Source organism: Ambystoma mexicanum, chromosome 1p (genome assembly GCF_040938575.1).
Source record: "Ambystoma mexicanum isolate Mex_15411 chromosome 1p, UKY_AmexF1_1, whole genome shotgun sequence".
Classification (NCBI taxonomy): domain Eukaryota; kingdom Metazoa; phylum Chordata; class Amphibia; order Caudata; family Ambystomatidae; genus Ambystoma; species Ambystoma mexicanum.
In genome coordinates this window covers 1,024,870,391-1,024,896,331 of record NC_090921.1, presented here as the reverse complement: position 1 = coordinate 1,024,896,331, position 25,941 = coordinate 1,024,870,391, and the positions used below count along the sequence as shown (strand labels likewise).

At 41.5% G+C, this 25,941-nt stretch overlaps 13 non-coding genes across 13 annotated transcripts; all 13 read left to right on the top strand.

Annotated features, from left to right (window-relative positions):
* The first annotated feature begins 3,766 nt into the window (after positions 1-3,766).
* TRNAY-GUA (transfer RNA tyrosine (anticodon GUA)) lies at positions 3,767-3,852 on the top strand. The gene is given in 2 exon segments: positions 3,767-3,803; positions 3,817-3,852. It is a non-coding gene; the product is annotated as a tRNA-Tyr (tRNA).
* Positions 3,853-5,702: 1,850 nt separating this feature from the next.
* Positions 5,703-5,788, top strand: TRNAY-GUA (transfer RNA tyrosine (anticodon GUA)). The gene is given in 2 exon segments: positions 5,703-5,739; positions 5,753-5,788. It is a non-coding gene; the product is annotated as a tRNA-Tyr (tRNA).
* A 3,142-nt stretch (positions 5,789-8,930) lies between these two features.
* TRNAY-GUA (transfer RNA tyrosine (anticodon GUA)) lies at positions 8,931-9,016 on the top strand. The gene is given in 2 exon segments: positions 8,931-8,967; positions 8,981-9,016. It is a non-coding gene; the product is annotated as a tRNA-Tyr (tRNA).
* A 559-nt stretch (positions 9,017-9,575) lies between these two features.
* Positions 9,576-9,661, top strand: TRNAY-GUA (transfer RNA tyrosine (anticodon GUA)). Its single transcript is given in 2 exon segments — positions 9,576-9,612; positions 9,626-9,661. It is a non-coding gene; the product is annotated as a tRNA-Tyr (tRNA).
* A 559-nt stretch (positions 9,662-10,220) lies between these two features.
* TRNAY-GUA (transfer RNA tyrosine (anticodon GUA)) lies at positions 10,221-10,306 on the top strand. The gene is given in 2 exon segments: positions 10,221-10,257; positions 10,271-10,306. It is a non-coding gene; the product is annotated as a tRNA-Tyr (tRNA).
* Positions 10,307-12,157: 1,851 nt separating this feature from the next.
* On the top strand, positions 12,158-12,243 carry TRNAY-GUA (transfer RNA tyrosine (anticodon GUA)). The gene is given in 2 exon segments: positions 12,158-12,194; positions 12,208-12,243. It is a non-coding gene; the product is annotated as a tRNA-Tyr (tRNA).
* A 3,143-nt stretch (positions 12,244-15,386) lies between these two features.
* Positions 15,387-15,472, top strand: TRNAY-GUA (transfer RNA tyrosine (anticodon GUA)). Its single transcript is given in 2 exon segments — positions 15,387-15,423; positions 15,437-15,472. It is a non-coding gene; the product is annotated as a tRNA-Tyr (tRNA).
* Positions 15,473-17,322: 1,850 nt separating this feature from the next.
* On the top strand, positions 17,323-17,408 carry TRNAY-GUA (transfer RNA tyrosine (anticodon GUA)). The gene is given in 2 exon segments: positions 17,323-17,359; positions 17,373-17,408. It is a non-coding gene; the product is annotated as a tRNA-Tyr (tRNA).
* A 1,851-nt stretch (positions 17,409-19,259) lies between these two features.
* Positions 19,260-19,345, top strand: TRNAY-GUA (transfer RNA tyrosine (anticodon GUA)). Its single transcript is given in 2 exon segments — positions 19,260-19,296; positions 19,310-19,345. It is a non-coding gene; the product is annotated as a tRNA-Tyr (tRNA).
* Positions 19,346-22,487: 3,142 nt separating this feature from the next.
* TRNAY-GUA (transfer RNA tyrosine (anticodon GUA)) lies at positions 22,488-22,573 on the top strand. The gene is given in 2 exon segments: positions 22,488-22,524; positions 22,538-22,573. It is a non-coding gene; the product is annotated as a tRNA-Tyr (tRNA).
* Positions 22,574-23,132: 559 nt separating this feature from the next.
* On the top strand, positions 23,133-23,218 carry TRNAY-GUA (transfer RNA tyrosine (anticodon GUA)). Its single transcript is given in 2 exon segments — positions 23,133-23,169; positions 23,183-23,218. It is a non-coding gene; the product is annotated as a tRNA-Tyr (tRNA).
* A 559-nt stretch (positions 23,219-23,777) lies between these two features.
* Positions 23,778-23,863, top strand: TRNAY-GUA (transfer RNA tyrosine (anticodon GUA)). The gene is given in 2 exon segments: positions 23,778-23,814; positions 23,828-23,863. It is a non-coding gene; the product is annotated as a tRNA-Tyr (tRNA).
* A 1,851-nt stretch (positions 23,864-25,714) lies between these two features.
* TRNAY-GUA (transfer RNA tyrosine (anticodon GUA)) lies at positions 25,715-25,800 on the top strand. The gene is given in 2 exon segments: positions 25,715-25,751; positions 25,765-25,800. It is a non-coding gene; the product is annotated as a tRNA-Tyr (tRNA).
* The last annotated feature ends 141 nt before the right edge of the window (positions 25,801-25,941 follow it).

Here is a 25,941-nt window from a genome sequence, read left to right as displayed (position 1 = left end):
TTTTATTGAATACTTGGAAAGTAAAATACTTGGAAAGTAAAATAACAGACAATTTATAATTATATTATATTTCATCACTGAAAATAGATGCCTTTTGCTTTGAGGCTGTGGCCACGTTATTTTTCTGTCCAACACGAATCTTCATTGGTTTCCTGTCAGGTGTTTTGGATCCCCATCTCTTGCTATGAACTGGCAAAACAGCAGAATCCCCTTGACAATCTTGATTTCTCAAGGGAAATGAGAGAACACTATACACCATCCAAGATATTAAAATATTGTCAAGGCCCAACACGGCTGAATACTCTGAGGAGATGGCCTGTGAGGCGCCGCCTTTCAACTTTTCCCCCTTAGTATGGTGGTCATTAACATGCGGGAGACTGCGGAGGGGGTCATTTTTTTAATTGGGAACTGATGTGCTTTTACTCAATTCGGGAACCTCACAAGCCAAATTTGTAGTATTTTGCACGAATTGCAAGAGATGTTTACAAGTCGACGGTTGAAGTGGAAGCTCGTATTGAGTTTGCTAGAGAACGATTTGCCAAGCCTTCGATAGCTCAGTTGGTAGAGCGTGGGACTGTAGTGGTAAAACAGGCATCCTTAGGTCGCTGTTTCAAATCCGGCTCGAAGGACTTTTGCCAAATGCACATTGTATTGAATACTTGGAAAGTAAAATACTTGGAAAGTAAAATAACAGACAATTTATAATTATATTATATTTCATCACTGAAAATAGATGCCTTTTGCTTTGAGGCTGTGGCCACGTTATTTTTCTGTCCGACACCAATCTTCGTTGGTTTCCTGTGAGGTATTTTGGATCCCCATCTCTTGCTATGAACTGGCAAAACAGCAGAATCCCCTTGACAATCTTGATTTCTCAAGGGAAATGAGAGAACAGTATACACCATCCAAGATATTAAAATATTGTCAAGGCCCAACACGGCTGAATACTCTGAGGAGATGGCCTGTGAGTCGCCGCCTTTCAACTTTTCCCCCTTAGTATGGTGGTCAGTAACATGCGGGAGACTGCGGAGGGGGTCATTTTTTTAATTGGGAACTGATGTGCTTTTACTCAATTCGGGAACGTCACAAGCCAAATTTGTAGTATTTTGCACGAATTGCAAGAGATGTTTACAAGTCGACGGTTGAAGTGGAAGCTCGTATTGAGTTTGCTAGAGAACGATTTGCCAAGCCTTCGATAGCTCAGTTGGTAGAGCGGAGCACTGTAGTGGTAAAACAGGCATCCTTAGGTCGCTGTTTCAAATCCAGCTCGAAGGACTTTTGCCAAATGCACATTGTATTGAATACTTGGAAAGTAAAATACTTGGAAAGTAAAATAACAGACAATTTATAATTATATTATATTTCATCACTGAAAATAGATGCCTTTTGCTTTGAGGCTGTGGCCACGTTATTTTTCTGTCCGACACCAATCTTCGTTGGTTTCCTGTGAGGTATTTTGGATCCCCATCTCTTGCTATGAACTGACAAAACAGCAGAATCCCCTTGACAATCTTGATTTCTCAAGGGAAATGGGAGAACACTATACACCATCCAAGATATTAAAATATTGTCAAGGCCGAACACTGATGAATACTCTGAGGAGATGGCCTGTGAGGCGCCGCCTTTCAACTTTTCCTCCTTTGTATGGTGGTCAGTAACATGCGGGACACTGCGGAGGGGGTCATTTTTTTAATTGTGAACTGATGTGCTTTTACTCAATTCGGGAACCTCACAAGCCAAATTTGTAGTATTTTGCACGAATTGCAAGAGATGTTTGAATGTCGACGGTTGAAGTAGAAGCTCGTATTGAGCTTGCTAGAGTCTGATTTGCCAAGCCTTCGATAGCTCAGTTGGTAGAGCGGTAGTGGTAAAACAAGCATCCTTAGGTCGCTGGTTCAAATCCGGCTCGAAGGACTTTTGCCAAATGCACATTTTATTGAATACTTGGAAAGTAAAATACTTGGAAAGTAAAATAACAGACAATTTATAATTATATTATATTTCATCACTGAAAATAGATGCCTTTTGCTTTGAGGCTGTGACCACGTTATTTTTCTGTCCAACACGAATCTTCATTGGTTTCCTGTGAGGTGTTTTGGATCCCCATCTCTTGCTATGAACTGGCAAAACAGCAGAATCCCCTTGACAATCTTGATTTCTCAAGAGAAATGAGAGAACACTATACACCATCCAAGATAATAAAATATTGTCAAGGCCCAACGCGGCTGAATACTCTGAGGAGATGGCCTGTGAGGTGCCGCCTTTCAACTTTTCCCCCTTAGTATGGTGGTCAGTAACATGCGGGCGACTGCGGAGGGGGTCATTTTTTTAATTGTGAACTGATGTGCTTTTACTCAATTCGGGAACCTCACAAGTCAAATTTGTAGTATTTTGCACGAATTGCAAGAGTTGTTTACAAGTCGACGGTTGAAGTGGAACCTAGTATTGAGTTTGCTAGAGAATGATTTGCCAAGCCTTCGAAAGCTCAGTTGGTAGAGCGGAGGACTGTAGTGGTAAAACAGGCATCCTTAAGTCGCTGGTTCAAATCCGGCTCGAAGGACTTTTGCCAAATGCAAATTTTATTGAATACTTGGAAAGTGAAATACTTGGAAAATAAAATAACAGACAATTTATAATTATATTATATTTCATCACTGAAAATAGATGCCTTTTGCTTTGAGGCTGTGGCCACGTTATGTTTCTGTCCAACACCAATCTTCATTGGTTGCCTGTGAGGTGTTTCGGATCCTCATCTCTTGCTATGAACTGGCAAAACAGCAGAATCCCCTTGACAATCTTGATTTCTCAAGGGAAATGAGAGAACAGTATACACCATCCAAGATATTAAAATATTGTCAAGGCCCAACACGGCTGAATACTCTGAGGAGATGGCCTGTGAGGCGCCGCCTTTCAACTTTTCCCCCTTAGTATGGTGGTCAGTAACATGCGGGAGACTGCGGAGGGGGTCATTTTTTTAATTGGGAACTGATGTGCTTTTACTGAATTCGGGAACGTCACAAGCCAAATTTGTAGTATTTTGCACGAATTGCAAGAGATGTTTACAAGTCGACGGTTGAAGTGGAAGCTCGTATTGAGTTTGCTAGAAAACGATTTGCCAAGCCTTCGATAGCTCAGTTGGTAGAGCGGAGAACTGTAGTGGTAAAACAGGCATCCTTAGGTCGCTGTTTCAAATCCGGCTCGAAGGAATTTTGCCAAATGCACATTGTATTGAATACTTGGAAAGTAAAATACTTGGAAAGTAAAATAACAGACAATTTATAATTATATTATATTTCATCACTGAAAATAGATGCCTTTTGCTTTGAGGCTGTGGCCACGTTATTTTTCTGTCCGACACCAATCTTCGTTGGTTTCCTGTGAGGTATTTTGGATCCCCATCTCTTGCTATGAACTGGCAAAACAGCAGAATCCCCTTGACAATCTTGATTTCTCAAGGGAAATGAGAGAACACTACACACCATCCAAGATATTAAAATACTGTCAAGGCCCAACACGGCTGAATACTCTGAGGAGATGGCCTGTGAGGCGCCGCCTTTCAACTTTTCCCCCTTAGTATGGTGGTCATTAACATGCGGGAGACTGCGGAGGGGGTCATTTTTTTAATTGGGAACTGATGTGCTTTTACTCAATTCGGGAACCTCACAAGCCAAATTTGTAGTATTTTGCACGAATTGCAAGAGATGTTTACAAGTCGACGGTTGAAGTGGAAGCTCGTATTGAGCTTGCTAGAAACTGATTTGCCAAGCCTTCGATAGCTCAGTTGGTAGAGCGGAGGACTGTAGTGGTAAAACAGGCATCCTTAGGTCGCTGGTTCAAACCCGGCTCGAAGGACTTTTGCCAAATGCACATTTTATTGAATACTTGAAAAGTAAAATACTTGGAAAGTAAAATAACAGACAATTTATAATTATATTATATTTCATCACTGAAAATAGATGCCTTTTGCTTTGAGGCTGTGACCACGTTATTTTTCTGTCCAACACAAATCTTCATTGGTTTCCTGTGAGGTGTTTTGGATCCCCATCTCTTGCTATGAACTGGCAAAACAGCAGAATCCCCTTGACAATCTTGATTTCTCAAGAGAAATGAGAGAACACTATACACCATCCAAGATATTAAAATATTGTCAAGGCCCAACGCGGCTGAATACTCTGAGGAGATGGCCTGTGAGGTGCCGCCTTTCAGCTTTTCCCCCTTAGTATGGTGGTCAGTAACATGCGGGCGACTGCGGAGGGGGTCATTTTTTTAATTGTGAACTGATGTGCTTTTACTCAATTCGGGAACCTCACAAGCAAAATTTGTAGTATTTTGCACGAATTGCAAGAGATGTTTACAAGTCGACGGTTGAAGTGGAAGCTCGTATTGAGTTTGCTAGAGTTGATTTGCCGAGCCTTCGATAGCTCAGTTGGTAGAGCGGAGGACTGTAGTGGTAAAACAGGCATCCTTAGGTCGCTGGTTCAAATCCGGCTCAAAGGACTTTTGCCAAATGCACATTTTATTGAATACTTGGAAAGTAAAATACTTGGAAAGTAAAATAACAGACAATTTATAATTATATTATATTTCATCACTGAAAATAGATGCCTTTTGCTTTGAGGCTGTGGCCACGTTATTTTTCTGTCCAACACGAATCTTCATTGGTTTCCTGTCAGGTGTTTTGGATCCCCATCTCTTGCTATGAACTGGCAAAACAGCAGAATCCCCTTGACAATCTTGATTTCTCAAGGGAAATGAGAGAACACTATACACCATCCAAGATATTAAAATATTGTCAAGGCCCAACACGGCTGAATACTCTGAGGAGATGGCCTGTGAGGCGCCGCCTTTCAACTTTTCCCCCTTAGTATGGTGGTCATTAACATGCGGGAGACTGCGGAGGGGGTCATTTTTTTAATTGGGAACTGATGTGCTTTTACTCAATTCGGGAACCTCACAAGCCAAATTTGTAGTATTTTGCCCGAATTGCAAGAGATGTTTACAAGTCGACGGTTGAAGTGGAAGCTCGTATTGAGTTTGCTAGAGAATGATTTGCCAAGCCTTCGAAAGCTCAGTTGGTAGAGCGGAGGACTGTAGTGGTAAAACAGGCATCCTTAGGTCGCTGGTTCAAATCCGGCTCGAAGGACTTCTGCCAAATGCAAATTTTATTGAATACTTGGAAAGTAAAATACTTGGAAAATAAAATAACAGACAATTTATAATTATATTATATTTCATCACTGAAAATAGATGCCTTTTGCTTTGAGGCTGTGGCCACGTTATGTTTCTGTCCAACACGAATCTTCATTGGTTTCCTGTGAGGTGTTTTGGATCCCCATCTCTTGCTATGAACTGGCAAAACAGCAGAATCCCCTTGACAATCTTGATTTCTCAAGAGAAATGAGAGAACACTATACACCATCCAAGATATTAAAATATTGTCAAGGCCCAACGCGGCTGAATACTCTGAGGAGATGGCCTGTGAGGTGCCGCCTTTCAACTTTTCCCCCTTAGTATGGTGGTCAGTAACATGCGGGCGACTGCGGAGGGGGTCATTTTTTTAATTGTGAACTGATGTGCTTTTACTCAATTCGGGAACCTCACAAGCCAAATTTGTAGTATTTTGCACGAATTGCAAGAGATGTTTACAAGTCGACGGTTGAAGTGGAAGCTCGTATTGAGTTTGCTAGAGTTAACTTGCCAAGCCTTTGATAGCTCAGTTGGTAGAGCGGAGGACTGTAGTGGTAAAACAGGTATCCTTAGGTCGCTGGTTCAAATCCGGCTCAAAGGAATTTTGCCAAATGCACATTTTATTGAATACTTGGAAAGTAAAATACTTGGAAAGTAAAATAACAGACAATTTATAATTATATTATATTTCATCACTGAAAATAGATGCCTTTTGCTTTGAGGCTGTGGCCACGTTATTTTTCTGTCCAACACGAATCTTCATTGGTTTCCTGTCAGGTGTTTTGGATCCCCATCTCTTGCTATGAACTGGCAAAACAGCAGAATCCCCTTGACAATCTTGATTTCTCAAGGGAAATGAGAGAACACTATACACCATCCAAGATATTAAAATATTGTCAAGGCCCAACACGGCTGAATACTCTGAGGAGATGGCCTGTGAGGCGCCGCCTTTCAACTTTTCCCCCTTAGTATGGTGGTCATTAACATGCGGGAGACTGCGGAGGGGGTCATTTTTTTAATTGGGAACTGATGTGCTTTTACTCAATTCGGGAACCTCACAAGCCAAATTTGTAGTATTTTGCACGAATTGCAAGAGATGTTTACAAGTCGACGGTTGAAGTGGAAGCTCGTATTGAGTTTGCTAGAGAATGATTTGCCAAGCCTTCGAAAGCTCAGTTGGTAGAGCGGAGGACTGTAGTGGTAAAACAGGCATCCTTAGGTCGCTGGTTCAAATCCGGCTCGAAGGACTTCTGCCAAATGCAAATTTTATTGAATACTTGGAAAGTAAAATACTTGGAAAATAAAATAACAGACAATTTATAATTATATTATATTTCATCACTGAAAATAGATGCCTTTTGCTGTGAGGCTGTGGCCACGTTATGTTTCTGTCCAACACCAATCTTCATTGGTTGCCTGTGAGGTGTTTCGGATCCCCATCTCTTGCTATGAACTGGCAAAACAGCAGAATCCCCTAACAATCTTGATTTCTCAAGGGAAATGAGAGAACAGTATACACCATCCAAGATATTAAAATATTGTCAAGGCCCAACACGGCTGAATACTCTGAGGAGATGGCCTGTGAGGCGCCGCCTTTCAACTTTTCCCCCTTAGTATGGTGGTCAGTAACATGCGGGAGACTGCGGAGGGGGTCATTTTTTTAATTGGGAACTGATGTGCTTTTACTCAATTCGGGAACGTCACAAGCCAAATTTGTAGTATTTTGCACGAATTGCAAGAGATGTTTACAAGTCGACGGTTGAAGTGGAAGCTCGTATTGAGTTTGCTAGAGAACGATTTGCCAAGCCTTCGATAGCTCAGTTGGTAGAGCGGAGGACTGTAGTGGTATAACAGGCATCCTTAGGTCGCTGTTTCAAATCCGGCTCGAAGGACTTTTGCCAAATGCACATTGTATTGAATACTTGGAAAGTAAAATACTTGGAAAGTAAAATAACAGACAATTTGTAATTATATTATATTTCATCACTGAAAATAGATGCCTTTTGCTTTGAGGCTGTGGCCACGTTATTTTTCTGTCCAACACGAATCTTCATTGGTTTCCTGTCAGGTGTTTTTGATCCCCATCTCTTGCTATGAACTGGCAAAACAGCAGAATCCCCTTGACAATCTTGATTTCTCAAGGGAAATGAGAGAACACTATACACCATCCAAGATATTAAAATATTGTCAAGGCCCAACAGGGCTGAATACTCTGAGGAGATGGCCTGTGAGGCGCCGCCTTTCAACTTTTCCCCCTTAGTATGGTGGTCAGTAACATGCGGGCGACTGCGGAGGGGGTCATTTTTTTAATTGTGAACTGATGTGCTTTTACTCAATTCGGGAACCTCACAAGCCAAATTTGTAGTATTTTGCACGAATTGCAAGAGATGTTTACAAGTCGACGGTTGAAGTGGAAGCTCGTATTGAGTTTGCTAGAGTTGATTTGTCATGCCTTTGATAGCTCAGTTGGTAGCGCGGAGGACTGTAGTGGTAAAACAGGCATCCGTAGGTCGCTGGTTCAAATCCGGCTCAAAGGACTTTTGCCAAATGCACATTTTATTGAATACTTGGAAAGTAAAATACTTGGAAAGTAAAATAACAGACAATTTATAATTATATTATATTTCATCACTGAAAATAGATGCCTTTTGCTTTGAGGCTGTGGCCACGTTATTTTTCTGTCCAACACGAATCTTCATTGGTTTCCTGTCAGGTGTTTTGGATCCCCATCTCTTGCTATGAACTGGCAAAACAGCAGAATCCCCTTGACAATCTTGATTTCTCAAGGGAAATGAGAGAACACTATACACCATCCAAGATATTAAAATATTGTCAAGGCCCAACACGGCTGAATACTCTGAGGAGATGGCCTGTGAGGCGCCGCCTTTCAACTTTTCCCCCTTAGTATGGTGGTCATTAACATGCGGGAGACTGCGGAGGGGGTCATTTTTTTAATTGGGAACTGATGTGCTTTTACTCAATTCGGGAACCTCACAAGCCAAATTTGTAGTATTTTGCACGAATTGCAAGAGATGTTTACAAGTCGACGGTTGAAGTGGAAGCTCGTATTGAGTTTGCTAGAGATTGATTTGCCAAGCCTTCGAAAGCTCAGTTGGTAGAGTGGAGGACTGTAGTGGTAAAACAGGCATCCTTAGGTCGCTGGTTCAAATCCGGCTCGAAGGACTTTTGCCAAATGCAAATTTTATTGAATACTTGGAAAGTGAAATACTTGGAAAATAAAATAACAGACAATTTATAATTATATTATATTCCATCACTGAAAATAGATGCCTTTTGCTTTGAGGCTGTGGCCACGTTATGTTTCTGGCCAACACCAATCTTCATTGGTTGCCTGTGAGGTGTTTCGGATCCCCATCTCTTGCTATGAACTGGCAAAACAGCAGAATCCCCTTGACAATCTTGATTTCTCAAGGGAAATGGGAGAACACTATACACCATCCAAGATATTAAAATATTGTCAAGGCCGAACACTGATGAATACTCTGAGGAGATGGCCTGTGAGGCGCCGCCTTTCAACTTTTCCTCCTTTGTATGGTGGTCAGTAACATGCGGGACACTGCGGAGGGGGTCATTTTTTTAATTGTGAACTGATGTGCTTTTGCTCAATTCGGGAACCTCACAAGCCAAATTTGTAGTATTTTGCACGAATTGCAAGAGATGTTTGAATGTGGACGGTTGAAGTAGAAGCTCGTATTGAGCTTGCTAGAGACTGATTCGCCAATCCTTCGATAGCTCAGTTGGTAGAGCGGAGGACTGTAGTGGTAAAACAGGCATCCTTAGGTCGCTGGTTCAAATCCGGCTCGAAGGACTTTTGCCAAATGCACATTTTATTGAATACTTGGAAAGTAAAATACTTGGAAAGTAAAATAACAGACAATTTATAATTATATTATATTTCATCACTGAAAATAGATGCCTTTTGCTTTGAGGCTGTGACCACGTTATTTTTCTGTCCAACACGAATCTTCATTGGTTTCCTGTGAGGTGTTTTGGATCCCCATCTCTTGCTATGAACTGGCAAAACAGCAGAATCCCCTTGACAATCTTGATTTCTCAAGAGAAATGAGAGAACACTATACACCATCCAAGATATTAAAATATTGTCAAGGCCCAACGCGGCTGAATACTCTGAGGAGATGGCCTGTGAGGTGCCGCCTTTCAACTTTTCCCCCTTAGTATGGTGGTCAGTAACATGCGGGCGACTGCGGAGGGGGTCATTTTTTTAATTGTGAACTGATGTGCTTTTACTCAATTCGGGAACCTCACAAGCCAAATTTGTAGTATTTTGCACGAATTGCAAGAGATGTTTACAAGTCGACGGTTGAAGTGGAAGCTCGTATTGAGTTTGCTAGAGTTGATTTGCCAAGCCTTTGATAGCTCAGTTGGTAGAGCGGAGGACTGTAGTGGTAAAACAGGCATCCTTAGGTCGCTGGTTCAAATCCGGCTCAAAGGACTTTTGCCAAATGCACATTTTATTGAATACTTGGAAAGTAAAATACTTGGAAAGTAAAATAACAGATAATTTATAATTATATTATATTTCATCACTGAAAATAGATGCCTTTTGCTTTGAGGCTGTGGCCACGTTATTTTTCTGTCCAACACGAATCTTCATTGGTTTCCTGTCAGGTGTTTTGGATCCCCATCTCTTGCTATGAACTGGCAAAACAGCAGAATCCCCTTGACAATCTTGATTTCTCAAGGGAAATGAGAGAACACTATACACCATCCAAGATATTAAAATATTGTCAAGGCCCAACACGGCTGAATACTCTGAGGAGATGGCCTGTGAGGCGCCGCCTTTCAACTTTTCCCCCTTAGTATGGTGGTCATTAACATGCGGGAGACTGCGGAGGGGGTCATTTTTTTAATTGGGAACTGATGTGCTTTTACTCAATTCGGGAACCTCACAAGCCAAATTTGTAGTATTTTGCACGAATTGCAAGAGATGTTTACAAGTCGACGGTTGAAGTGGAAGCTCGTATTGAGTTTGCTAGAGTTGATTTGCCAAGCCTTTGATAGCTCAGTTGGTAGAGCGGAGGACTGTAGTGGTAAAACAGGCATCCTTAGGTCGCTGGTTCAAATCCGGCTCAAAGGACTTTTGCCAAATGCACATTTTATTGAATACTTGGAAAGTAAAATACTTGGAAAGTAAAATAACAGATAATTTATAATTATATTATATTTCATCACTGAAAATAGATGCCTTTTGCTTTGAGGCTGTGGCCACGTTATTTTTCTCTCCAACACGAATCTTCATTGGTTTCCTGTCAGGTGTTTTGGATCCCCATCTCTTGCTATGAACTGGCAAAACAGCAGAATCCCCTTGACAATCTTGATTTCTCAAGGGAAATGAGAGAACACTATACACCATCCAAGATATTAAAATATTGTCAAGGCCCAACACGGCTGAATACTCTGAGGAGATGGCCTGTGAGGCGCCGCCTTTCAACTTTTCCCCCTTAGTATGGTGGTCATTAACATGCGGGAGACTGCGGAGGGGGTCATTTTTTTAATTGGGAACTGATGTGCTTTTACTCAATTCGGGAACCTCACAAGCCAAATTTGTAGTATTTTGCACGAATTGCAAGAGATGTTTACAAGTCGACGGTTGAAGTGGAAGCTCGTATTGAGTTTGCTAGAGAACGATTTGCCAAGCCTTCGATAGCTCAGTTGGTAGAGCGTGGGACTGTAGTGGTAAAACAGGCATCCTTAGGTCGCTGTTTCAAATCCGGCTCGAAGGACTTTTGCCAAATGCACATTGTATTGAATACTTGGAAAGTAAAATACTTGGAAAGTAAAATAACAGACAATTTATAATTATATTATATTTCATCACTGAAAATAGATGCCTTTTGCTTTGAGGCTGTGGCCACGTTATTTTTCTGTCCGACACCAATCTTCGTTGGTTTCCTGTGAGGTATTTTGGATCCCCATCTCTTGCTATGAACTGACCAAACAGCAGAATCCCCTTGACAATCTTGATTTCTCAAGGGAAATGGGAGAACACTATACACCATCCAAGATATTAAAATATTGTCAAGGCCGAACACTGATGAATACTCTGAGGAGATGGCCTGTGAGGCGCCGCCTTTCAACTTTTCCTCCTTTGTATGGTGGTCAGTAACATGCGGGACACTGCAGAGGGGGTCATTTTTTTAATTGTGAACTGATGTGCTTTTACTCAATTCGGGAACCTCACAAGCCAAATTTGTAGTATTTTGCACGAATTGCAAGAGATGTTTGAATGTCGACGGTTGAAGTGGAAGCTCGTATTGAGCTTGCTAGAGACTGATTTGCCAAGCCTTCGATAGCTCAGTTGGTAGAGCGGAGGACTGTAGTGGTAAAACAGGCATCCTTAGGTCGCCGGTTCAAATCCGGCTCAAAGGACTTTTGCCAAATGCACATTTTATTGAATACTTGGAAAGTAAAATACTTGGAAAGTAAAATAACAGATAATTTATAATTATATTATATTTCTTCACTGAAAATAGATGCCTTTTGCTTTGAGGCTGTGGCCACGTTATTTTTCTGTCCGACACCAATCTTCGTTGGTTTCCTGTGAGGTATTTTGGATCCCCATCTCTTGCTATGAACTGACAAAACAGCAGAATCCCCTTGACAATCTTGATTTCTCAAGGGAAATGAGAGAACACTATACACCATCCAAGATATTAAAATATTGTCAAGGCCCAACACGGCTGAATACTCTGAGGAGATGGCCTGTGAGGCGCCGCCTTTCAACTTTTCCCCCTTAGTATGGTGGTCATTAACATGCGGGAGACTGCGGAGGGGGTCATTTTTTTAATTGGGAACTGATGTGCTTTTACTCAATTCGGGAACCTCACAAGCCAAATTTGTAGTATTTTGCACGAATTGCAAGAGATGTTTACAAGTCGACGGTTGAAGTGGAAGCTCGTATTGAGTTTGCTAGAGTTGATTTGCCAAGCCTTTGATAGCTCAGTTGGTAGAGCGGAGGACTGTAGTGGTAAAACAGGCATCCTTAGGTCGCTGGTTCAAATCCGGCTCAAAGGACTTTTGCCAAATGCACATTTTATTGAATACTTGGAAAGTAAAATACTTGGAAAGTAAAATAACAGATAATTTATAATTATATTATATTTCATCACTGAAAATAGATGCCTTTTGCTTTGAGGCTGTGGCCACGTTATTTTTCTCTCCAACACGAATCTTCATTGGTTTCCTGTCAGGTGTTTTGGATCCCCATCTCTTGCTATGAACTGGCAAAACAGCAGAATCCCCTTGACAATCTTGATTTCTCAAGGGAAATGAGAGAACACTATACACCATCCAAGATATTAAAATATTGTCAAGGCCCAACACGGCTGAATACTCTGAGGAGATGGCCTGTGAGGCGCCGCCTTTCAACTTTTCCCCCTTAGTATGGTGGTCATTAACATGCGGGAGACTGCGGAGGGGGTCATTTTTTTAATTGGGAACTGATGTGCTTTTACTCAATTCGGGAACCTCACAAGCCAAATTTGTAGTATTTTGCACGAATTGCAAGAGATGTTTACAAGTCGACGGTTGAAGTGGAAGCTCGTATTGAGTTTGCTAGAGAACGATTTGCCAAGCCTTCGATAGCTCAGTTGGTAGAGCGTGGGACTGTAGTGGTAAAACAGGCATCCTTAGGTCGCTGTTTCAAATCCGGCTCGAAGGACTTTTGCCAAATGCACATTGTATTGAATACTTGGAAAGTAAAATACTTGGAAAGTAAAATAACAGACAATTTATAATTATATTATATTTCATCACTGAAAATAGATGCCTTTTGCTTTGAGGCTGTGGCCACGTTATTTTTCTGTCCAACACGAATCTTCATTGGTTTCCTGTCAGGTGTTTTTGATCCCCATCTCTTGCTATGAACTGGCAAAACAGCAGAATCCCCTTGACAATCTTGATTTCTCAAGGGAAATGAGAGAACACTATACACCATCCAAGATATTAAAATATTGTCAAGGCCCAACAGGGCTGAATACTCTGAGGAGATGGCCTGTGAGGCGCCGCCTTTCAACTTTTCCCCCTTAGTATGGTGGTCAGTAAGATGCGGGCGACTGCGGAGGGGGTCATTTTTTTAATTGTGAACTGATGTGCTTTTACTCAATTCGGGAACCTCACAAGCCAAATTTGTAGTATTTTGCACGAATTGCAAGAGATGTTTACAAGTCGACGGTTGAAGTGGAAGCTCGTATTGAGTTTGCTAGAGTTAATTTGTCATGCCTTTGATAGCTCAGTTGGTAGAGCGGAGGACTGTAGTAGTAAAACAGGCATCCATAGGTCGCTGGTTCAAATCCGGCTCAAAGGACTTTTGCCAAATGCACATTTTATTGAATACTTGGAAAGTAAAATACTTGGAAAGTAAAATAACAGACAATTTATAATTATATTATATTTCATCACTGAAAATAGATGCCTTTTGCTTTGAGGCTGTGGCCACGTTATTTTTCTGTCCAACACGAATCTTCATTGGTTTCCTGTCAGGTGTTTTGGATCCCCATCTCTTGCTATGAACTGGCAAAACAGCAGAATCCCCTTGACAATCTTGATTTCTCAAGGGAAATGAGAGAACACTATACACCATCCAAGATATTAAAATATTGTCAAGGCCCAACACGGCTGAATACTCTGAGGAGATGGCCTGTGAGGCGCCGCCTTTCAACTTTTCCCCCTTAGTATGGTGGTCATTAACATGCGGGAGACTGCGAAGGGGGTCATTTTTTTAATTGGGAACTGATGTGCTTTTACTCAATTCGGGAACCTCACAAGCCAAATTTGTAGTATTTTGCACGAATTGCAAGAGATGTTTACAAGTCGACGGTTGAAGTGGAAGCTCGTATTGAGTTTGCTAGAGAATGATTTGCCAAGCCTTCGAAAGCTCAGTTGGTAGAGCGGAGGACTGTAGTGGTAAAACAGGCATCCTTAGGTCGCTGGTTCCAATCCGGCTCGAAGGACTTCTGTCAAATGCAAATTTTATTGAATACTTGGAAAGTAAAATACTTGGAAAATAAAATAACAGACAATTTATAATTATATTATATTTCATCACTGAAAATAGATGCCTTTTGCTTTGAGGCTGTGGCCACGTTATGTTTCTGTCCAACACCAATCTTCATTGGTTGCCTGTGAGGTGTTTCGGATCCCCATCTCTTGCTATGAACTGGCAAAACAGCAGAATCCCCTTGACAATCTTGATTTCTCAAGGGAAATGAGAGAACAGCATACACCATCCAAGATATTAAAATATTGTCAAGGCCCAACACGGCTGAATACTCTGAGGAGATGGCCTGTGAGGCGCCGCCTTTCAACTTTTCCCCCTTAGTATGTTGGTCAGTAACATGCGGGAGACTGCGGAGGGGGTCATTTTTTTAATTGGGAACTGATGTGCTTTTACTCAATTCGGGAACGTCACAAGCCAAATTTGTAGTATTTTGCACGAATTGCAAGAGATGTTTACAAGTCGACGGTTGAAGTGGAAGCTCGTATTGAGTTTGCTAGAAAACGATTTGCCAAGCCTTCGATAGCTCAGTTGGTAGAGCGGAGAACTGTAGTGGTAAAACAGGCATCCTTAGGTCGCTGTTTCAAATCCGGCTCGAAGGAATTTTGCCAAATGCACATTGTATTGAATACTTGGAAAGTAAAATACTTGGAAAGTAAAATAACAGACAATTTATAATTATATTATATTTCATCACTGAAAATAGATGCCTTTTGCTTTGAGGCTGTGGCCACGTTATTTTTCTGTCCGACACCAATCTTCGTTGGTTTCCTGTGAGGTATTTTGGATCCCCATCTCTTGCTATGAACTGGCAAAACAGCAGAATCCCCTTGACAATCTTGATTTCTCAAGGGAAATGAGAGAACACTACACACCATCCAAGATATTAAAATACTGTCAAGGCCCAACACGGCTGAATACTCTGAGGAGATGGCCTGTGAGGCGCCGCCTTTCAACTTTTCCCCCTTAGTATGGTGGTCATTAACATGCGGGAGACTGCGGAGGGGGTCATTTTTTTAATTGGGAACTGATGTGCTTTTACTCAATTCGGGAACCTCACAAGCCAAATTTGTAGTATTTTGCACGAATTGCAAGAGATGTTTACAAGTCGACGGTTGAAGTGGAAGCTCGTATTGAGCTTGCTAGAAACTGATTTGCCAAGCCTTCGATAGCTCAGTTGGTAGAGCGGAGGACTGTAGTGGTAAAACAGGCATCCTTAGGTCGCTGGTTCAAACCCGGCTCGAAGGACTTTTGCCAAATGCACATTTTATTGAATACTTGAAAAGTAAAATACTTGGAAAGTAAAATAACAGACAATTTATAATTATATTATATTTCATCACTGAAAATAGATGCCTTTTGCTTTGAGGCTGTGACCACGTTATTTTTCTGTCCAACACAAATCTTCATTGGTTTCCTGTGAGGTGTTTTGGATCCCCATCTCTTGCTATGAACTGGCAAAACAGCAGAATCCCCTTGACAATCTTGATTTCTCAAGAGAAATGAGAGAACACTATACACCATCCAAGATATTAAAATATTGTCAAGGCCCAACGCGGCTGAATACTCTGAGGAGATGGCCTGTGAGGTGCCGCCTTTCAGCTTTTCCCCCTTAGTATGGTGGTCAGTAACATGCGGGCGACTGCGGAGGGGGTCATTTTTTTAATTGTGAACTGATGTGCTTTTACTCAATTCGGGAACCTCACAAGCCAAATTTGTAGTATTTTGCACGAATTGCAAGAGATGTTTACAAGTCGACGGTTGAAGTGGAAGCTCGTATTGAGTTTGCTAGAGTTGATTTGCCGAGCCTTCGATAGCTCAGTTGGTAGAGCGGAGGACTGTAGTGGTAAAACAGGCATCCTTAGGTCGCTGGTTCAAATCCGGCTCAAAGGACTTTTGCCAAATGCACATTTTATTGAATACTTGGAAAGTAAAATACTTGGAAAGTAAAATAACAGACAATTTATAATTATATTATATTTCATCACTGAAAATAGATGCCTTTTGCTTTGAGGCTGTGGCCACGTTATTTTTCTGTCCAACACGAATCTTCATTGGTTTCCTGTCAGGTGTTTTGGATCCCCATCTCTTGCTATGAACTGGCAAAACAGCAGAATCCCCTTGACAATCTTGATTTCTCAAGGGAAATGAGAGAACACTATACACCATCCAAGATATTAAAATATTGTCAAGGCCCAACACGGCTGAATACTCTGAGGAGATGGCCTGTGAGGCGCCGCCTTTCAACTTTTCCCCCTTAGTATGGTGGTCATTAACATGCGGGAGACTGCGGAGGGGGTCATTTTTTTAATTGGGAACTGATGTGCTTTTACTCAATTCGGGAACCTCACAAGCCAAATTTGTAGTATTTTGCCCGAATTGCAAGAGATGTTTACAAGTCGACGGTTGAAGTGGAAGCTCGTATTGAGTTTGCTAGAGAATGATTTGCCAAGCCTTCGAAAGCTCAGTTGGTAGAGCGGAGGACTGTAGTGGTAAAACAGGCATCCTTAGGTCGCTGGTTCAAATCCGGCTCGAAGGACTTCTGCCAAATGCAAATTTTATTGAATACTTGGAAAGTAAAATACTTGGAAAATAAAATAACAGACAATTTATAATTATATTATATTTCATCACTGAAAATAGATGCCTTTTGCTTTGAGGCTGTGGCCACGTTATGTTTCTGTCCAACACGAATCTTCATTGGTTTCCTGTGAGGTGTTTTGGATCCCCATCTCTTGCTATGAACTGGCAAAACAGCAGAATCCCCTTGACAATCTTGATTTCTCAAGAGAAATGAGAGAACACTATACACCATCCAAGATATTAAAATATTGTCAAGGCCCAACGCGGCTGAATACTCTGAGGAGATGGCCTGTGAGGTGCCGCCTTTCAACTTTTCCCCCTTAGTATGGTGGTCAGTAACATGCGGGCGACTGCGGAGGGGGTCATTTTTTTAATTGTGAACTGATGTGCTTTTACTCAATTCGGGAACCTCACAAGCCAAATTTGTAGTATTTTGCACGAATTGCAAGAGATGTTTACAAGTCGACGGTTGAAGTGGAAGCTCGTATTGAGTTTGCTAGAGTTAACTTGCCAAGCCTTTGATAGCTCAGTTGGTAGAGCGGAGGACTGTAGTGGTAAAACAGGTATCCTTAGGTCGCTGGTTCAAATCCGGCTCAAAGGAATTTTGCCAAATGCACATTTTATTGAATACTTGGAAAGTAAAATACTTGGAAAGTAAAATAACAGACAATTTATAATTATATTATATTTCATCACTGAAAATAGATGCCTTTTGCTTTGAGGCTGTGGCCACGTTATTTTTCTGTCCAACACGAATCTTCATTGGTTTCCTGTCAGGTGTTTTGGATCCCCATCTCTTGCTATGAACTGGCAAAACAGCAGAATCCCCTTGACAATCTTGATTTCTCAAGGGAAATGAGAGAACACTATACACCATCCAAGATATTAAAATATTGTCAAGGCCCAACACGGCTGAATACTCTGAGGAGATGGCCTGTGAGGCGCCGCCTTTCAACTTTTCCCCCTTAGTATGGTGGTCATTAACATGCGGGAGACTGCGGAGGGGGTCATTTTTTTAATTGGGAACTGATGTGCTTTTACTCAATTCGGGAACCTCACAAGCCAAATTTGTAGTATTTTGCACGAATTGCAAGAGATGTTTACAAGTCGACGGTTGAAGTGGAAGCTCGTATTGAGTTTGCTAGAGAATGATTTGCCAAGCCTTCGAAAGCTCAGTTGGTAGAGCGGAGGACTGTAGTGGTAAAACAGGCATCCTTAGGTCGCTGGTTCAAATCCGGCTCGAAGGACTTCTGCCAAATGCAAATTTTATTGAATACTTGGAAAGTAAAATACTTGGAAAATAAAATAACAGACAATTTATAATTATATTATATTTCATCACTGAAAATAGATGCCTTTTGCTGTGAGGCTGTGGCCACGTTATGTTTCTGTCCAACACCAATCTTCATTGGTTGCCTGTGAGGTGTTTCGGATCCCCATCTCTTGCTATGAACTGGCAAAACAGCAGAATCCCCTAACAATCTTGATTTCTCAAGGGAAATGAGAGAACAGTATACACCATCCAAGATATTAAAATATTGTCAAGGCCCAACACGGCTGAATACTCTGAGGAGATGGCCTGTGAGGCGCCGCCTTTCAACTTTTCCCCCTTAGTATGGTGGTCAGTAACATGCGGGAGACTGCGGAGGGGGTCATTTTTTTAATTGGGAACTGATGTGCTTTTACTCAATTCGGGAACGTCACAAGCCAAATTTGTAGTATTTTGCACGAATTGCAAGAGATGTTTACAAGTCGACGGTTGAAGTGGAAGCTCGTATTGAGTTTGCTAGAGAACGATTTGCCAAGCCTTCGATAGCTCAGTTGGTAGAGCGGAGGACTGTAGTGGTATAACAGGCATCCTTAGGTCGCTGTTTCAAATCCGGCTCGAAGGACTTTTGCCAAATGCACATTGTATTGAATACTTGGAAAGTAAAATACTTGGAAAGTAAAATAACAGACAATTTGTAATTATATTATATTTCATCACTGAAAATAGATGCCTTTTGCTTTGAGGCTGTGGCCACGTTATTTTTCTGTCCGACACCAATCTTCTTTGGTTTCCTGTGAGGTATTTTGGATCCCCATCTCTTGCTATGAACTGACAAAACAGCAGAATCCCCTTGACAATCTTGATTTCTCAAGGGAAATGGGAGAACACTATACACCATCCAAGATATTAAAATATTGTCAAGGCCGAACACTGATGAATACTCTGAGGAGATGGCCTGTGAGGCGCCGCCTTTCAACTTTTCCTCCTTTGTATGGTGGTCAGTAACATGCGGGACACTGCGGAGGGGGTCATTTTTTTAATTGTGAACTGATGTGCTTTTACTCAATTCGGGAACCTCACAAGCCAAATTTGTAGTATTTTGCACGAATTGCAAGAGATGTTTGAATGTCGACGGTTGAAGTAGAAGCTCGTATTGAGCTTGCTAGAGACGGATTTGCCAAGCCTTCGATAGCTCAGTTGGTAGAGCGGAGGACTGTAGTGGTAAAACAGGCATCCTTAGGTCGCTGGTTCAAATCCGGCTCGAAGGACTTTTGCCAAATGCACATTTTATTGAATACTTGGAAAGTAAAATACTTGGAAAGTAAAATAACAGACAATTTATAATTATATTATATTTCATCACTGAAAATAAATGCCTTTTGCTTTGAGGCTGTGACCACGTTATTTTTCTGTCCAACACGAATCTTCAATGGTTTCCTGTGAGGTGTTTTGGATCCCCATCTCTTGCTATGAACTGGCAAAACAGCAGAATCCCCTTGACAATCTTGATTTCTCAAGAGAAATGAGAGAACACTATACACCATCCAAGATATTAAAATATTGTCAAGGCCCAACGCGGCTGAATACTCTGAGGAGATGGCCTGTGAGGTGCCGCCTTTCAACTTTTCCCCCTTAGTATGGTGGTCAGTAACATGCGGGCGACTGCGGAGGGGGTCATTTTTTTAATTGTGAACTGATGTGCTTTTACTCAATTCGGGAACCTCACAAGCCAAATTTGTAGTATTTTGCACGAATTGCAAGAGATGTTTACAAGTCGACGGTTGAAGTGGAAGCTCGTATTGAGTTTGCTAGAGTTGACTTGCCAAGCCTTTGATAGCTCTGTTGGTAGAGCGGAGGACTGTAGTGGTAAAGCAGGCATCCTTAGGTCGCTGGTTCAAATCCGGCTCAAAGGACTTTTGCCAAATGCACATTTTATTGAATACTTGGAAGGTAAAATACTTGGAAAGTAAAATAACAGACAATTTATAATTATATTATATTTCATCACTGAAAATAGATGCCTTTTGCTTTGAGGCTGTGGCCACGTTATTTTTCTGTCCAACACGAATCTTCATTGGTTTCCTGTCAGGTGTTTTGGATCCCCATCTCTTGCTATGAACTGGCAAAACAGCAGAATCCCCTTGACAATCTTGATTTCTCAAGGGAAATGAGAGAACACTATACACCATCCAAGATATTAAAATATTGTCAAGGCCCAACACGGCTGAATACTCTGAGGAGATGGCCTGTGAGGCGCCGCCTTTCAACTTTTCCCCCTTAGTATGGTGGTCATTAACATGCGGGAGACTGCGGAGGGGGTCATTTTTTTAATTGGGAACTGATGTGCTTTTACTCAATTCGGGAACCTCACAAGCCAAATTTGTAGTATTTTGCACGAATTGCAAGAGATGTTTACAAGTCGACGGTTGAAGTGGAAGCTCGTATTGAGTTTGCTAGAGAACGATTTGCCAAGCCTTCGATAGCTCAGTTGGTAGAGCGTGGGACTGTAGTGGTAAAACAGACATCCTTAGGTCGCTGTTTCAAATCCGGCTCGAAGGACTTTTGCCAAATGCACATTGTATTGAATACTTGGAAAGTAAAATACTTGGAAAGTAAAATAACAGACAATTTATAATTATATTATATTTCATCACTGAAAATAGATGCCTTTTGCTTTGAGGCTGTGGCCACGTTATTTTTCTGTCCAACACGAATCTTCATTGGTTTCCTGTCAGGTGTTTTTGATCCCCATCTCTTGCTATGAACTGGCAAAACAGCAGAATCCCCTTGACAATCTTGATTTCTCAAGGGAAATGAGAGAACACTATACACCATCCAAGATATTAAAATATTGTCAAGGCCCAACAGGGCTGAATACTCTGAGGAGATGGCCTGTGAGGCGCCGCCTTTCAACTTTTCCCCCTTAGTATGGTGGTCAGTAACATGCGGGCGACTGCGGAGGGGGTCATTTTTTTAATTGTGAACTGATGTGCTTTTACTCAATTCGGGAACCTCACAAGCCAAATTTGTAGTATTTTGCACGAATTGCAAGAGATGTTTACAAGTCGACGGTTGAAGTGGAAGCTCGTATTGAGTTTGCTAGAGTTGATTTGTCATGCCTTTGATAGCTCAGTTGGTAGCGCGGAGGACTGTAGTGGTAAAACAGGCATCCGTAGGTCGCTGGTTCAAATCCGGCTCAAAGGACTTTTGCCAAATGCACATTTTATTGAATACTTGGAAAGTAAAATACTTGGAAAGTAAAATAACAGACAATTTATAATTATATTATATTTCATCACTGAAAATAGATGCCTTTTGCTTTGAGGCTGTGGCCACGTTATTTTTCTGTCCAACACGAATCTTCATTGGTTTCCTGTCAGGTGTTTTGGATCCCCATCTCTTGCTATGAACTGGCAAAACAGCAGAATCCCCTTGACAATCTTGATTTCTCAAGGGAAATGAGAGAACACTATACACCATCCAAGATATTAAAATATTGTCAAGGCCCAACACGGCTGAATACTCTGAGGAGATGGCCTGTGAGGCGCCGCCTTTCAACTTTTGCCCCTTAGTATGGTGGTCATTAACATGCGGGAGACTGCGGAGGGGGTCATTTTTTTAATTGGGAACTGATGTGCTTTTACTCAATTCGGGAACCTCACAAGCCAAATTTGTAGTATTTTGCACGAATTGCAAGAGATGTTTACAAGTCGACGGTTGAAGTGGAAGCTCGTATTGAGTTTGCTAGAGATTGATTTGCCAAGCCTTCGAAAGCTCAGTTGGTAGAGTGGAGTGCTGTAGTGGTAAAACAGGCATCCTTAGGTCGCTGGTTCAAATCCGGCTCGAAGGACTTTTGCCAAATGCAAATTTTATTGAATACTTGGAAAGTGAAATACTTGGAAAATAAAATAACAGACAATTTATAATTATATTATATTCCATCACTGAAAATAGATGCCTTTTGCTTTGAGGCTGTGGCCACGTTATGTTTCTGGCCAACACCAATCTTCATTGGTTGCCTGTGAGGTGTTTCGGATCCCCATCTCTTGCTATGAACTGGCAAAACAGCAGAATCCCCTTGACAATCTTGATTTCTCAAGGTAAATGGGAGAACACTATACACCATCCAAGATATTAAAATATTGTCAAGGCCGAACACTGATGAATACTCTGAGGAGATGGCCTGTGAGGCGCCGCCTTTCAACTTTTCCTCCTTTGTATGGTGGTCAGTAACATGCGGGACACTGCGGAGGGGGTCATTTTTTTAATTGTGAACTGATGTGCTTTTGCTCAATTCGGGAACCTCACAAGCCAAATTTGTAGTATTTTGCACGAATTGCAAGAGATGTTTGAATGTGGACGGTTGAAGTAGAAGCTCGTATTGAGCTTGCTAGAGACTGATTCGCCAATCCTTCGATAGCTCAGTTGGTAGAGCGGAGGACTGTAGTGGTAAAACAGGCATCCTTAGGTCGCTGGTTCAAATCCGGCTCGAAGGACTTTTGCCAAATGCACATTTTATTGAATACTTGGAAAGTAAAATACTTGGAAAGTAAAATAACAGACAATTTATAATTATATTATATTTCATCACTGAAAATAGATGCCTTTTGCTTTGAGGCTGTGACCACGTTATTTTTCTGTCCAACACGAATCTTCATTGGTTTCCTGTGAGGTGTTTTGGATCCCCATCTCTTGCTATGAACTGGCAAAACAGCAGAATCCCCTTGACAATCTTGATTTCTCAAGAGAAATGAGAGAACACTATACACCATCCAAGATATTAAAATATTGTCAAGGCCCAACGCGGCTGAATACTCTGAGGAGATGGCCTGTGAGGTGCCGCCTTTCAACTTTTCCCCCTTAGTATGGTGGTCAGTAACATGCGGGCGACTGCGGAGGGGGTCATTTTTTTAATTGTGAACTGATGTGCTTTTACTCAATTCGGGAACCTCACAAGCCAAATTTGTAGTATTTTGCACGAATTGCAAGAGATGTTTACAAGTCGACGGTTGAAGTGGAAGCTCGTATTGAGTTTGCTAGAGTTGATTTGCCAAGCCTTTGATAGCTCAGTTGGTAGAGCGGAGGACTGTAGTGGTAAAACAGGCATCCTTAGGTCGCTGGTTCAAATCCGGCTCAAAGGACTTTTGCCAAATGCACATTTTATTGAATACTTGGAAAGTAAAATACTTGGAAAGTAAAATAACAGATAATTTATAATTATATTATATTTCATCACTGAAAATAGATGCCTTTTGCTTTGAGGCTGTGGCCACGTTATTTTTCTGTCCAACACGAATCTTCATTGGTTTCCTGTCAGGTGTTTTGGATCCCCATCTCTTGCTATGAACTGGCAAAACAGCAGAATCCCCTTGACAATCTTGATTTCTCAAGGGAAATGAGAGAACACTATACACCATCCAAGATATTAAAATATTGTCAAGGCCCAACACGGCTGAATACTCTGAGGAGATGGCCTGTGAGGCGCCGCCTTTCAACTTTTCCCCCTTAGTATGGTGGTCATTAACATGCGGGAGACTGCGGAGGGGGTCATTTTTTTAATTGGGAACTGATGTGCTTTTACTCAATTCGGGAACCTCACAAGCCAAATTTGTAGTATTTTGCACGAATTGCAAGAGATGTTTACAAGTCGACGGTTGAAGTGGAAGCTCGTATTGAGTTTGCTAGAGTTGATTTGCCAAGCCTTTGATAGCTCAGTTGGTAGAGCGGAGGACTGTAGTGGTAAAACAGGCATCCTTAGGTCGCTGGTTCAAATCCGGCTCAAAGGACTTTTGCCAAATGCACATTTTATTGAATACTTGGAAAGTAAAATACTTGGAAAGTAAAATAACAGATAATTTATAATTATATTATATTTCATCACTGAAAATAGATGCCTTTTGCTTTGAGGCTGTGGCCACGTTATTTTTCTCTCCAACACGAATCTTCATTGGTTTCCTGTCAGGTGTTTTGGATCCCCATCTCTTGCTATGAACTGGCAAAACAGCAGAATCCCCTTGACAATCTTGATTTCTCAAGGGAAATGAGAGAACACTATACACCATCCAAGATATTAAAATATTGTCAAGGCCCAACACGGCTGAATACTCTGAGGAGATGGCCTGTGAGGCGCCGCCTTTCAACTTTTCCCCCTTAGTATGGTGGTCATTAACATGCGGGAGACTGCGGAGGGGGTCATTTTTTTAATTGGGAACTGATGTGCTTTTACTCAATTCGGGAACCTCACAAGCCAAATTTGTAGTATTTTGCACGAATTGCAAGAGATGTTTACAAGTCGACGGTTGAAGTGGAAGCTCGTATTGAGTTTGCTAGAGAACGATTTGCCAAACCTTCGATAGCTCAGTTGGTAGAGCGTGGGACTGTAGTGGTAAAACAGGCATCCTTAGGTCGCTGTTTCAAATCCGGCTCGAAGGACTTTTGCCAAATGCACATTGTATTGAATACTTGGAAAGTAAAATACTTGGAAAGTAAAATAACAGACAATTTATAATTATATTATATTTCATCACTGAAAATAGATGCCTTTTGCTTTGAGGCTGTGGCCACGTTATTTTTCTGTCCGACACCAATCTTCGTTGGTTTCCTGTGAGGTATTTTGGATCCCCATCTCTTGCTATGAACTGACAAAACAGCAGAATCCCCTTGACAATCTTGATTTCTCAAGGGAAATGGGAGAACACTATACACCATCCAAGATATTAAAATATTGTCAAGGCCGAACACTGATGAATACTCTGAGGAGATGGCCTGTGAGGCGCCGCCTTTCAACTTTTCCTCCTTTGTATGGTGGTCAGTAACATGCGGGACACTGCAGAGGGGGTCATTTTTTTAATTGTGAACTGATGTGCTTTTACTCAATTCGGGAACCTCACAAGCCAAATTTGTAGTATTTTGCACGAATTGCAAGAGATGTTTGAATGTCGACGGTTGAAGTGGAAGCTCGTATTGAGCTTGCTAGAGACTGATTTGCCAAGCCTTCGATAGCTCAGTTGGTAGAGCGGAGGACTGTAGTGGTAAAACAGGCATCCTTAGGTCGCTGGTTCAAATCCGGCTCAAAGGACTTTTGCCAAATGCACATTTTATTGAATACTTGGAAAGTAAAATACTTGGAAAGTAAAATAACAGATAATTTATAATTATATTATATTTCATCACTGAAAATAGATGCCTTTTGCTTTGAGGCTGTGGCCACGTTATTTTTCTGTCCGACACCAATCTTCGTTGGTTTCCTGTGAGGTATTTTGGATCCCCATCTCTTGCTATGAACTGACAAAACAGCAGAATCCCCTTGACAATCTTGATTTCTCAAGGGAAATGAGAGAACACTATACACCATCCAAGATATTAAAATATTGTCAAGGCCCAACACGGCTGAATACTCTGAGGAGATGGCCTGTGAGGCGCCGCCTTTCAACTTTTCCCCCTTAGTATGGTGGTCATTAACATGCGGGAGACTGCGGAGGGGGTCATTTTTTTAATTGGGAACTGATGTGCTTTTACTCAATTCGGGAACCTCACAAGCCAAATTTGTAGTATTTTGCACGAATTGCAAGAGATGTTTACAAGTCGACGGTTGAAGTGGAAGCTCGTATTGAGTTTGCTAGAGTTGATTTGCCAAGCCTTTGATAGCTCAGTTGGTAGAGCGGAGGACTGTAGTGGTAAAACAGGCATCCTTAGGTCGCTGGTTCAAATCCGGCTCAAAGGACTTTTGCCAAATGCACATTTTATTGAATACTTGGAAAGTAAAATACTTGGAAAGCAAAATAACAGATAATTTATAATTATATTATATTTCATCACTGAAAATAGATGCCTTTTGCTTTGAGGCTGTGGCCACGTTATTTTT